Source organism: Triticum dicoccoides, chromosome 7B (genome assembly GCF_002162155.2).
Source record: "Triticum dicoccoides isolate Atlit2015 ecotype Zavitan chromosome 7B, WEW_v2.0, whole genome shotgun sequence".
Classification (NCBI taxonomy): Eukaryota; Viridiplantae; Streptophyta; class Magnoliopsida; order Poales; family Poaceae; genus Triticum; species Triticum dicoccoides.
In genome coordinates this window covers 470,425,568-470,438,324 of record NC_041393.1, presented here as the reverse complement: position 1 = coordinate 470,438,324, position 12,757 = coordinate 470,425,568, and positions in this window count along the sequence as shown.

Sequence of the window (12,757 nt, the reverse complement as noted above, 5' to 3'; positions counted from 1 at the left end):
GGGTGCGGGTGGTCGTCGGCAGCGGTGGAGTAGGGGAGGGTGCGGGCCGGGGGTCGGCGGCGGTGGCCGGTGGAGCGGGGGAGGGTGCGGTGGGACGGGGAGTCGGTGGAGGGTGCGGTCGGCGGCGGCGGCCGGTGAAGCGGGGGGTTGATCCTGGTTACTAATGGCGCACCAGCTTCTGGTGTGCCATTAGAAGTTTTGCAAAAAAGTATATATTCTAATGGCGCACGGTGTGGCTAGGGCGCCATTACTAGTTTGCACTTGTAATGGCGCACTGTGCCATGGTGCGCCATTAGAATGTCTGGAAAAATTAAAAAAAATTGTTTCTAGTGGCGCACCATGTTCTTGGTGCGCCATTAGTGTCTTCCACACTAATGGCGTACCTGAACATGGTGCGCCATTAGTATATACTAATGGCGCACCACCTGACAGGTGCGCCATTAGTCTCCATCCCATCTATAGCCCTTTTCCTAGTAGTGTCTTTACTGGTACACTAGCTTTTTCTGTACGCCTTCCCAACTCTTTGATTTTCTTCCCCTTTTTTGTGAGGAAGGAAGAAGAACAAAATTGAGAGTTCCTGGGACTCGAACCCAAGACCTCTCGGTTGAAAACCAAGGGTGCTAGTCACTTATGTGGCGAACGTTCCCTGTGAGGAGGACGACACACGAACGCATTTTCCTCGCAGTTTTCTTCCTGTATATAAAAAGTATGCTACTTGGTGTCCGCTTAGTCAACAAACGATTGTGCCAACCTTGACCGTTGGATTGACATTCAACGTCTATCGCTTTTCTTCAGTATCTTCTTCCTCGAGCCGCCAAAGCCAAAGCAGCGCCGGCGGGACCGCCTGCTCCCGCCTCCCACGGCTGGCTGTGATCTTCCCCGGCTCCTGTTCATTCCCGTCCGAGGCCTCACCATCGTCATCCGCCTTGGTTCACTCACCGCGGCGCCGCCCTCCAGTGTTGTCAACATGGTCAACTACCGAGAGGAATAAGGAGATGATTGTACATGGTGAGGATGACAGTAGGGACCCAGCAGCGCGCGCAGTAATTTTGTTTTTTCGGGACGGAGAAGGGTAACAACTGGGTTGTGCGGGACCCATGGCCCGTCTAGCCTAGGCTTTTATTTCATATGTTTAGCACATGACCAGCCCAGTTTCTTTTTTCTCTTTCTGAAAAATGGCTAGCCAGCTATTTTGTTTTTTGCAGAATAGCCAACATATGCCTACTTGCTTTTCTACACCCTGCTGGGCCAGAAATCTTTCAAGACGAGGAGGGATGCATTTTGCCCAGAAAGTGGGCTATAAGTAATAAGAAATGGGCTATAAGTAATAATAAATGGGCTGTAAAATGAAAAAATACAGGAAACAGGCAATTAGTTCCAAAATACTGTTTTCTTTCGGATTTTGATATTTTAAATTTCATTGTTTTTGTGCGGGTAAAATTTCATTGAATTTAAATTAAGGTATATTTAGATTTAAAATTATTTTGAATCTGGCTAGAAATTTCGGGCTGTATGCTGTTTGGGACGGATTTGGAGGCTGACTTGTGGGTCTACTAGGTTGACGTGTACTTTGGCTTTGTCAACTTAGTCCACAAAGGATTCTAGCAGTAGTGACCGTTGGATGTTAATCCAACGGCCGTGCTGCTTCTTCCATATCTGATCTTCTTGCTCCAGCCGCCCAAACCAGCTCCGGTGGGACTACCTGCTCCCGCCTCCCGTGGCCGGGTATGCTGCCGCACAGGCGGCACCGCCCCGCCCTACTTCATTGCTGGCCAGGCCATTCCTCTACTCACCCACACCTCCTGTTATTTTCCGGCGACGGCAGCCGGACCAGTAAACCTTCATACTCCCCACCACGTGGGCAACCATTGCCGAGTCTTCCCCGGCTCCGTGTCATTCCCTTCCTAGGCCTCGCCGTCGTCCACCGCCATGGTGCTATCGGCACGTCCTGGTCAACATGGTCAATGAACAACATCCATCGGTCATGGACTGTACGCGCAAAATAATGATTCCTCCACCTGACAGCTGGGACCCACCGGAAGGGCCTCTGTATTTCACGAAAAAATGTTCCCCCCACTGACATGTCGGACCCACCAGCTATATCTTCGCACGCAAGGAAGTGCCTCCTTGTTACGCACAAAAAAATGAATACCCCCCTGCTAACTGGGACCACCATAGTGGGAGGATGACTTGTGGCCAACTAAGTTGACGGGGACAGAGGGCTTTGTCAACTTAGTCAATATGAACGATTCTAGCTCCAGTGACAGTACGATGTCCATCCAACGGCCGTAGTGCTTCTTCAACCTCTGGTCTTCTTGCTCCAACCGCCCAAAGCAGCGCCGGTCATACTGCATGCTCCTGCCTCCCGTGGTCGGCTGTGCTGCCGCGGAGGCCTCACCACCCCCTACTATTCCCACCGCTGGCTAGGCCCTGCAGGGATGGCATCCTCACACCGCAGCCGAACCAGTGAACCCTCGTACTCCTCTCCGCGCGGGCTTCCACTGCCGCGTCTTCCCCGGCTCTGCGTCGTCCCCTTCCTAGGCCACGCCGTCATCCTCTTCCCAGGCCTCGCCGTCATCCACTGCCGTGGTGCTCTCGGTGCGGCCTGGTCAACATGGTCAGAGAACGACTTCCATCGGACGTGGACTGTATGTGGAGAGGCTGACAGCTGGGTCCACGGCCGAAGCAAGGAAGTGCCTCCTTATTACGCAGAAAATAATGATTCCTCCACCTAACAGCTGGGACCCACCGGATGGGCCACTGTATTTCGCGGAAAAAACATTTCCCCCTAACTGCTGGGACCCACCAGCTTCATCTTCGCACGCAAGGAAGTGCGTTCGGGAAAAAATGATTTGCCCCCCTGACTGCTGGGACCCACCAACTACACCTTCACACGCAAAGAAGTGCGTCCGGGTAAAAAAATGATTCTCCCCCCTGACTGCTGGGACCCACCGGCTACATCTTCGCACGCAAGGAAGTGTGTCCGGGCAAAAAAAACGATTCACCCCCCGACTGCTGGGACCCACCAGCTACATCTTCACACGCAAGGAAGTGCTTGACAGTCGGGACCCACCTGGTCGAAGCATACGTAGCGTTGTCATTCTGGTCGTGAACGTGTACGTACATATATACTTGTCGATGTAGAGGTGTGCACATGTTGTAGTAGAGGCGCGTACGTGTCGTAGTAGAGGCGCGCACATAGCATGTACACATACATGCAGTGGCCAGGGTGCAAGAAAGAAAATACGGCCATGTATGTGTACATACGGGCGGGGTCTCAAACACCTACTCGCGCATACGTACGGCGAGGGCTCATGTACATGGCTAGATCGGAACGGAGAAACAGCGTCGTCGTCGTGTTCATGGGGAGGCAACGGAATGCGTCATGTTCATGGGGAGGCAATGGAATGCGTCATGTTTATCGGGAGGCAACAGAACGCGTGGGAGCCAACCGGCTGGGTCGGAACGGAATGCATGGTCGTGTTCATCGGGAGGGCTTGGACGGAACAGGCGATGGAAACGAGGCCTGGCGTACCGCACAACGGAGGAAACGGCCTTGTGTTCGACCGGCCATGTTCGGAAACGGGGTCCTGTTGATCAGAAGGGGTCTGGCATACCGCAAAACGGAGGAAACGAACCTCCTACAGTTGAAACGAGGGTCCTGTTGATCGGGAGGGGTGTGGCGTACCGCAAAATGGAGAAAACGGACCTCCTACGGTTGAAATGGGGGTCCTGTTGATCGGGAGGGGTGTGGCGTACCGCAAAACGGATGAAACGGACTTGTGTTGGAGCGCTACGGTCGAAAGGGGGGTCCTGTTCATTGGGAGGGGTGTGGCATACCGCAAAACGGGACTCCACGGGATACTGTTCATCTCCACCGTCGACCTCCTCCAGCCACCACGGGCTACTGTTCATCCACCGTAGACCTCCTCCAGCCTCCACCTGCGACTGTTCATCCATGGGCTCCTGTTCATCCAGCCTCCACCGCGTGCTACTCCACCGCCTATTGTTCAACCACCCCTCTCCACGGGCTCCTGTTCAACCACCCCTCCACGGGCTACTATTCATCCACCCCTCCACCATCTATTGTTCATCCAGCCCTCCACGGGGTCATCCTATTCATCCAGCCCTCCACGGGGTCCTGTTCATCCAGAGGAAACGCCACGGGTCCTGTTCATCCAGAGGAAACGCCACGGGTCCTGTTCATCCACTCCCACTGTTCACTGTTCATCCAAACCCCCTGCAACGCTCACTGTTCATCCAGAGAGGCAGCATCGATCGGCTTCAGTTAGCAGCAGTAGCAAAGGGATCGCTCGATCGGGTTCAGTTAACAGCCATCGATCGATCGCTTGGGTTCAGTAACGCGTAGCCTGCAGTGCATTCGCTCGGGTTCAGTTAGAGCCCAACGCCTCGCTCGGGTTCAGTTAGAGCCAACGCCTCGCACACACGCACGTACCTTACGAGAGAAACGTGCATCGCTCGGCCCCCGACCTCGCACCATAACTGGGAACTCCCCGAAATTTTCCTCCACCTTGGTTCTACCACGGTTTTTTCCATCATGGACGACCCAGAGAATGTCACGCAGTTGCGTCTCCGGCCCGCCCAGGACGAAAAGCCAATTTTCTGTCATGATTTTTTGTCATAGAAGTAGGATCCCACCACATCTATGATGATACCGGGTTTTGTCATAGAAGTAGGAACAAAATATGACTCTATGTCATAGAAGTAGGAACAAAATATGACTCTATGTGAATGCCTCCAGCTGTGTACTGGGACGTGCAATGATTCAAGAGTGACATGTATGAAAAAATTATGAACGGTGGCTTTGCCACAAATACGATGTCAACTACATGATCATGCAAGGCAATATGACAATGATGGAATGTGTCATAATAAATGGAATGGTGGAAAGTTGCATGGCAATATATCTTGGAATGGCTATGGAAATGCCATAATAGGTAGGTATGGTGGCTGTTTTGAGGAAAGTATATGGTGGGTGTATGGTACCGGCGAGAGTTGCGCGGTACTAGAGAGGCTAGCAATAATGCAAGGGTGAGAGTGCATATAATCCATGGACTCAACACTAGTCATTAAGAAGTCACATACTTATTGCAAAAATCTACAAGTCATCAAAACAAAGTACTACATGCATGCTCCTAGGGGAAGGGTTGGTAGGAGTTAACCATCACGCCATCCCGACCTACACACATAAGGAAGGAAATCAATAAATAAATCATGCTCCAACTTCATCACATAACGGTTCACCATACGTGCATGCTATGGGAATCACAAACTTTAACACAAGTATTCCTCAAATTCACCAACTACTCTACTAGCATGTTGATAACCCACAAGTGTAGGGGATCTATTGTAGCCTCTTTCGATAAGTAAGAGTGTCGAACCCAATGAGGAGATAAAGGTAGAACAATTAAATATTCCCTCAAGTTCTATCGACCACTGATACACCTCTACGCACGCTTGACGTTCACTTTACCTAGAACAAGTATGAAACTAGAAGTACTTTCTAGGTGTTGTTGGATAGGTTTGCAAGATAATAAAGAGCACATAAATATAAACTAGGGGCTGTTTAGATGAAGACACAACTAAGTTAGTTTTAGTAGAGAGATTTTTGTCACGAGAAAGTTATTTATCCCTAGGCAATCGATAACTAGACTGGTAATCACTATTGCAATTTTATTTGAGGGAGTGGCATAAGCTAACATACTTTCTCTTCTTGGATCATATGCACTTATGATTGGAACTCTAGCAAGCATCCACAACTACTAAAGATCATTAAGGTAAAACCCAACCATAGAATTAAAGCATCAAGTCCCCTTTATCCCATACGCCACTACCCCCTTACTCGGGTTTATGCTTCTGTCACTCAAGCAACCCACTATAAGCGAATCATGAACATATTGCAACACCCTACAGCGGGAAACCCTCACGCTTGCGCGACATGGAGGGCACAATAGGACATCACCAATAATAAAACATGCAACTCAAACCAATCACGATCGGCAACTAACCCATAGGACAAAACGAATCTACTCAAACATCATAAGATAGCCATACATCATTGGGAAATAATATATAGAGTTGAGCACCATGTTTAAGTAGAGATTATAGCGGGTAAAAGAGAGGTTACACCGCTGCATAGAGGGGGGAAGAGTTGGTGATGAGGGTGGCGAAGTTGTTGGTGTAGATCACGGTGATGATGATGGCCCCCGGCGGCGTTCCAGTGCCACCGGAAGCAAGGGGGAGAGAGCCCCCCTTCTTCTTCTTCTTCTTCTTCTTCTTCTTCTACCTTGACCTCCTCCCTAGCTAGGAGAAGGGTTTCCCCTATGGTCCTTGTCTCTCTCTGTTTCTGCGTTCTCAGATCCTGCCCTTCCACCGTTTCTAATATATCCGGAGATCCGTAACTCCTATTGGATTGAAACCTTCGCCCAGATTTTTCTCCGAAAACTAGCTTTCTTGTGGCAAAAGAAGAGCGTCAACCGCCTTATGGGGTGCCCACGATGGTCAGGGGCGCGCCTCCCCCCCTGCCCCGTGGCCCCCTCGGGCACCGTCTCGCGTTGATTCTTCCTCCCAAAAATCACAAATATTCCAAAAAATATTCTCCCTCCGTTTTTATCCCGCTTGGAATCCGTTTGATATGGGGTTTCTGCAAAACATAAAACATGCAAAAAACAGGAATTGGCACTGGGCATTGGATCAATATGTTAGTCCCAAAAATAGTATAAAAAGTTGCCAAAAGTATATGAAAGTTGAATAATATTGGCATGGAACAATCAAAAATTATAGATACGATGGATACGTATCATATGTCTCTAATATCACCATCTTCATATCTCAAAACAATCATAAAGAATCAAACTTCTCATAGTATTCAATGCACTTTATATGGAAGTTTTTATTATACCCATCTTGGATGCCCAACATATTAGGACTAATTTTATAACCAAGGCAAATTACCATGCTGTTGTAAAAGACTCTCAAAATAATATAAGTGAAGCATGAGAGATCAATAATTCCTATAAAATAAAACCGCCACCATGCTCTAAAAAGATATAAGTGAAGCACTAGAGCAATATTGTCTAGCTCAAAAGATATAAGTGAAGCACATAGAGTATTCTAATAAATTCTGCTTCATGTGTGTCTCTCCCAAAAGGTGTGTACAGGTGGGATGCTTGTGGTAAACTAAAAACCAAAGACTCAAATTATACAAGACGCTCCAAGCAAAACACATATCATGTGGTGAATAAAAATATAGCCTCAAGTAAAGTTACCGGTAGATGAAGACGAAAGAGGGGATGCCTTACGGGGCATCCCCAAGCTTAGCCATTTGGTTATCCTCGAATTACCTTGGGGTGCATTGGGCATCCCCAAGCTTAGGATCTTGCCACTCCTTATTCCAAAATACATCAAATCTTTACCCAAAAACATGAAAACGTCACAACACAAAACTTCAACAGAAAATCTCATGAACTCTGTTAGTATAAGAAAATAAACCACCACTTTAAGGTACTGTAATGAACTCATTCTTTGTTTACAGTGGTGTTAAACTTACTGTATTCCAACATATCTATGGTTCATACCCCCCGATACTACTCATAGATTCATCAAAATAAGCAAACAACACACGAAAAACAGAATCTGTCAAAAAACTGAACAATCTGTAGCAATCTGTAACTTTCGAATACTTCTGTAACTCTAAAAATTCTGAAATAAATTTTTGGACGTGAGGAATTTTTCTATTAATCATCTTCAAAATGAATCAACCTAAAAGCACTCTCCAGTAAAAAAAATGACAGCTATTCTCGTGAGCGCAAAAGTTTCTGTTTTTTACAGCAAGATCGCAAAGACTTCACCCAAGTCTTCCAAAGGTTGTAATTGGCACAAACACTAATTAAAAAATAAAATCACATCTGACGAGAAGCTATATGAAGTATTTATTACTAAACATGAGAAAAAAACAAAGAACAAAAATAAAATTGGGTTGCCTCCCAACAAGCGCTATCGTTTAATGCCCCTAGCTAGGCATAAAAACAAGAATGGATCTAGGTATTGCCATCTTTGGTATGCAATCCATAAGTGGCTCTCATAATAGATTTATAAGGCAATTTAATTTTATTCCTAGGAAAGAGTTCCATGCCTTTACTTAATGGAATTGGAATCTAATGTTTCCTTCTTTCATATCAATAATTGCACGAATCGTTCTAGGGAAAGGTCTGCCAAGAATAATAGGACATGCAGGATTGCAATCTATATCAAGAACAATCAAATCTACGGGCGCATAATTCATATTTGAAACAATAAGAACATCATTAATCCTTCCCATAGGTTTCTTAATGGTGGAATCCGCAAGATGCAAATTTAAAGAACAATCATGAAATTCACGGAAACCTAGCACATCACACAAAGTTTTGGAATCGTGGAAACACTAGCACCCAAATCACACAAATCATAGCATTCATAATCTTTAGTCTTAATTTTAATAGTAGGTTCCCACTCATCATAAAGTTTTCTAGGGATAGAAACTTCTAGTTCAAGCTTTTCTTCATAAGATTGCATCAAAGCATCAAGGATATGTTTAGTAAAAGCTTTATTTCGATTATAAGCATGAGGAGGATTTAACACGGATTGCAATAAGGAAATACAATCTATCAAAGACCAATTATCATAATTAAATCCCTTGAAATCCAAAATAGTGGGTTCATTGCTATGTAAAGTTTTGACCTCTTCAATCCCACTTTTATCAATTTTTGCATCTAGATCTAAAAACTCTGAATCATTGGGATGCCTTTTAACTAAAGTTGACTCATCTCCAGTCCCATCTTTATCAAGATTCAGATTGAAAAAGAAATATTTAATAGGAGTCACATCAATCACTTTTAGATCTTTGTCATTATTATCATGAAAACTAGAAGAACACGCTTTCATAAAGCAATCCTTTTTAACATGCATCCTAGCGGTTCTTTCTTTGCACTCATCAATGGAAATTATCATGGATTTGAGAGAATCATTGATATCATGCTTAGGTGGAATAGATCTAAGTTTCAAAGAATCAACGTCAAGAGAAATTCTATCCACGTTCCTAGCCAACTCATCAATCTTAAGCAATTTTTCTTCAACCAAAGCATTGAAATTCTTTTGCGAACTCATAAATTCTTTAACACTATTCTCAAAACCAGAGGGCATCTTATTAAAATTTCCATTAGAGTTGTTGTAGGAATTACCATAATTATTCGAGGAATTACTAGGAAACTGCCTAAAATTAAAATTGCCTCTATACGCGTTGTTACCAAAATTGTTCCTACCAACAAAATTCACATCCATAGATTCATTATTATTCTCAATCAAAGTGGACAAAGGCATATCATTAGGATCAGAAGAAACACTTTTATTAGCACACAATTTCATAAGTTCATCCATCTTTCCACTCAAAATATTAATCTCTTCAATCGAATGAACTTTTTTACTAGTGGATCTTTCGGTGTGCCATTGAGAATAATTAACCATAATATTACCTAGGAGTTTAGTAGCTTCTCCTAAAGTGATTTCCATAAAAGTGCCTCCTGCGGCCGAATCTAAAAGATTTCTAGAAGCAAAATTCAATCCGTCATAAAAAATTTGTATAATCATCCACAAATTCAAACCATGTGTAGGGTAATTACGTATCATGAATTTCATCCTCTCCCAAGCTTGTGCAACATGCTCATGATCAAGTTGCTTAAAGTTCATCTCAGGAAAATATTTAGAGATAAAATCATCTTTGCACTTATTCCATGAATCAATTCTATTTTTAGGCAAAGAAGAGAACCAAGTTTTAGCACGATCTCTAAGCGAAAATAGAAATTGCTTCAATTTAACAATATCATTATCCACATCTTTATTCTTTTGCGTATCACACAAATCAATGAAGTTGTTTAGATGAGTTGCGGCATCTTCACTAGGAAGGAGAGAAAATTGATCTTTCATAACAAGATTCAACAAATCGGTATTAATTTCACAAGATTCAACATCGGTAGTAGGAACGATCAGAGTGCTAATAAAATCATTGTTGTTGGTATTGGAAAAGTCACACAATTTAGTATTTTCTTGAGCAATCGTGACAAATGATCAATCCAACACACAAGCACACAAGAAGAAAGCAAAAAGAGACGAACGGAAGAGGGGCGAAGAAAAGGCAAAGCTTTTCGAAAATTGTTTTAGAAGTGGGGGAGAGGAAAACGAGAGGCGAATGAAAAATAATTTAATGCGAGGGAGAAGAGTTTATGATGGGTACTTGGTATATCTTGACTTGGCGTAGATCTCCCCGGTAACAGCGCCAGAAATCCTTCTTGCTACCTCTTGAGCATGAGTTGGTTTTCCCTTGAAGAGGAAAGGGTGATGCAGCAAAGTAGCGTAAGTATTTCCCTCAGTTTTGAGAACCAAGGTATTAATCCAGTAGGAGACGACACACAAGTCACCTAGTACCTGCACAAGTAATCAAGAACCTTGCAACCAACGTGATGAAGGGGTTGTCAATCCCTTCTCGGTCACTCACAAAAGTGAGATCTGGTAAAGATAGTAAAGTAAATATTTTTGGTATTTTTGTTGTATAGATTGGAAAGTAAAGATTACAATATAGTAAACAACATGCGATGTAAAGAAAAGAGATGTAATATAATAGAAAAGTGACCCCGGGGCCATAGTTTTCACTAGTGGCTTCTCTCAAGATAGCATGTATTACGGTGGGTGAACAAATTATTGTCGAGCAATTGATAGAAAATTGGATAGTATGAAGATATCTAAGGAAATGATCATGAACATACACATCACGTTGGTGTCAAGTAGACCGAAACGATTCTACATCTACTACTATTACTCCACACATCGACCACTATCCAGCATGCATCTAGAGTATTAAGTTCATAAGAACGGAGTAACGCATTAAGCAAGATGACATGATATAGAGGGATAAACTCAAGTAATATGATATAAACCCCATCTTTTTATCCTCGATGGCAACAATACAATACGTGCCTTACTGCCCCTACTATCACTGGGAAAGGACACCGCAAGATTGAACCAAAAGATAAGCACTTCTCCCATTGCAAGAAAGATCAATCTAGTAGGCCAAACTAAATCGATAATTTGAAGAGACTTGCAAAGATATCAAATCATGCATATAAGAATTCAGAGAAGAACCAAATAATATTCATTGATAATCTTGTTCATAAATCCACAATTCATCGGATCTCAGCAAACACACCGCAAAAGAGTATTACATCGAATAGATCTCCAATAACATCGCGGAGAACTTTGTATTGAGAATCAAAGAGAGAGAAGAAGCCATCTAGCTAATAACTATGGACCCAAAGGTCTGTGGTAAACTACTCACGCTTCATCGGAGAGGCAATGGTGCTGATGTAGAAGCCCTCCGTGATCGATTCCCCCTCTGGCAGCTCGCCGAAAAAGGCCCCAAGATGGGATCTCACGGGTACAAAAGGTTGCGGCGGTAGAAAAGTGGTTTTGTGGCTCCCCCTAATGTTTCTAGGGTATAAGAGTATATATAGGTGAAAGAAGTACGTCGGTGGAGCTATGAGGGGCCCACGAGGGTGGGGGCGCGCCTACCCCCTGGGCGCGCCCTCCTGCCTCGTGGCCTCCTTGTAGAGTCCCAAACTTCAAATCCAAGTCTTCTGGATTGCTTTTGGTCCAAGAAAGATCCTCGCAAAGGTTTCATTCCGTTTGGACTCCGTTTGGTATTCCATTTCTGTAAAACTCTAGAATTGGCAAAAAAATAGAAACTCGCACTAGGCCTCTGGTTAAAAGGTTAGTCCCAAAAATAATATAAAAGAGCATATTAAAGCCCATTATACATCCAAAACAGATAATATAATAGCATCGAACAATAAAAATATATAGATACGTTGGAGACATATCATAAAGTTATCATCAGCCTGCTATCATTATTTTTGGATGTATCCACTGGTTGTTACCATCACTGTAGATTTCTGCATGCTCTCCATACATAATCTCACTATATTTTTTTCGTATGCATGTCGGATATTGTACATAGACATCTTGAACATGTAGAGAAAAAGAGAAGTGTTTTGCGCGGCAATACAATGTCATGCAAACATCGCTCCATGGTGGGTGAAATGGCAAACCCTCCCCCCCCCCCATCCAGATTGTAATCTAGAGGAAGATATCTCTTCTGAGGCGGATTCAGACGGAAATCACCACTCCTATTTACCTCTCGAGCTGTTTGCTCTAACTTGGCATGATAATGTTGGTCATATCATGCATATGTTGCCTTGCAGTGCCTACTTTCGACACCATATATGTCATATGCTTAGTTTAGACATGTTCTGTGATGCCACATGTTTAGTTTCTATACCATACATGTGACTTATGCAATCTCATATCTTTTAGCCAGCCATAATATATGTAAAGTATGCAATGCCATACAGTTTAACCAGGCATCATATGTTTGAATTATATATTGCCAATCCTTTTATTCATTGCATTTACATTTGTCGACAATGTTTTTACATTCAACTACTCTTCCTGTGAATCAGCCATTTGAGTGGGTGATGGAAAAATCTGGAGTGAAAACAAGGTCTTCATAACAGACAGTGCTACCTGTCAAAGCAGATCTCTTGCTGGGTCCCGATAGCTCCTCAAACATGGATTCAGAGACAGATGACCAGTCCTATTCCCCCATCGAGGTGTATGCTCTAACTTGGCACGGTTATACCGCTCATATCAT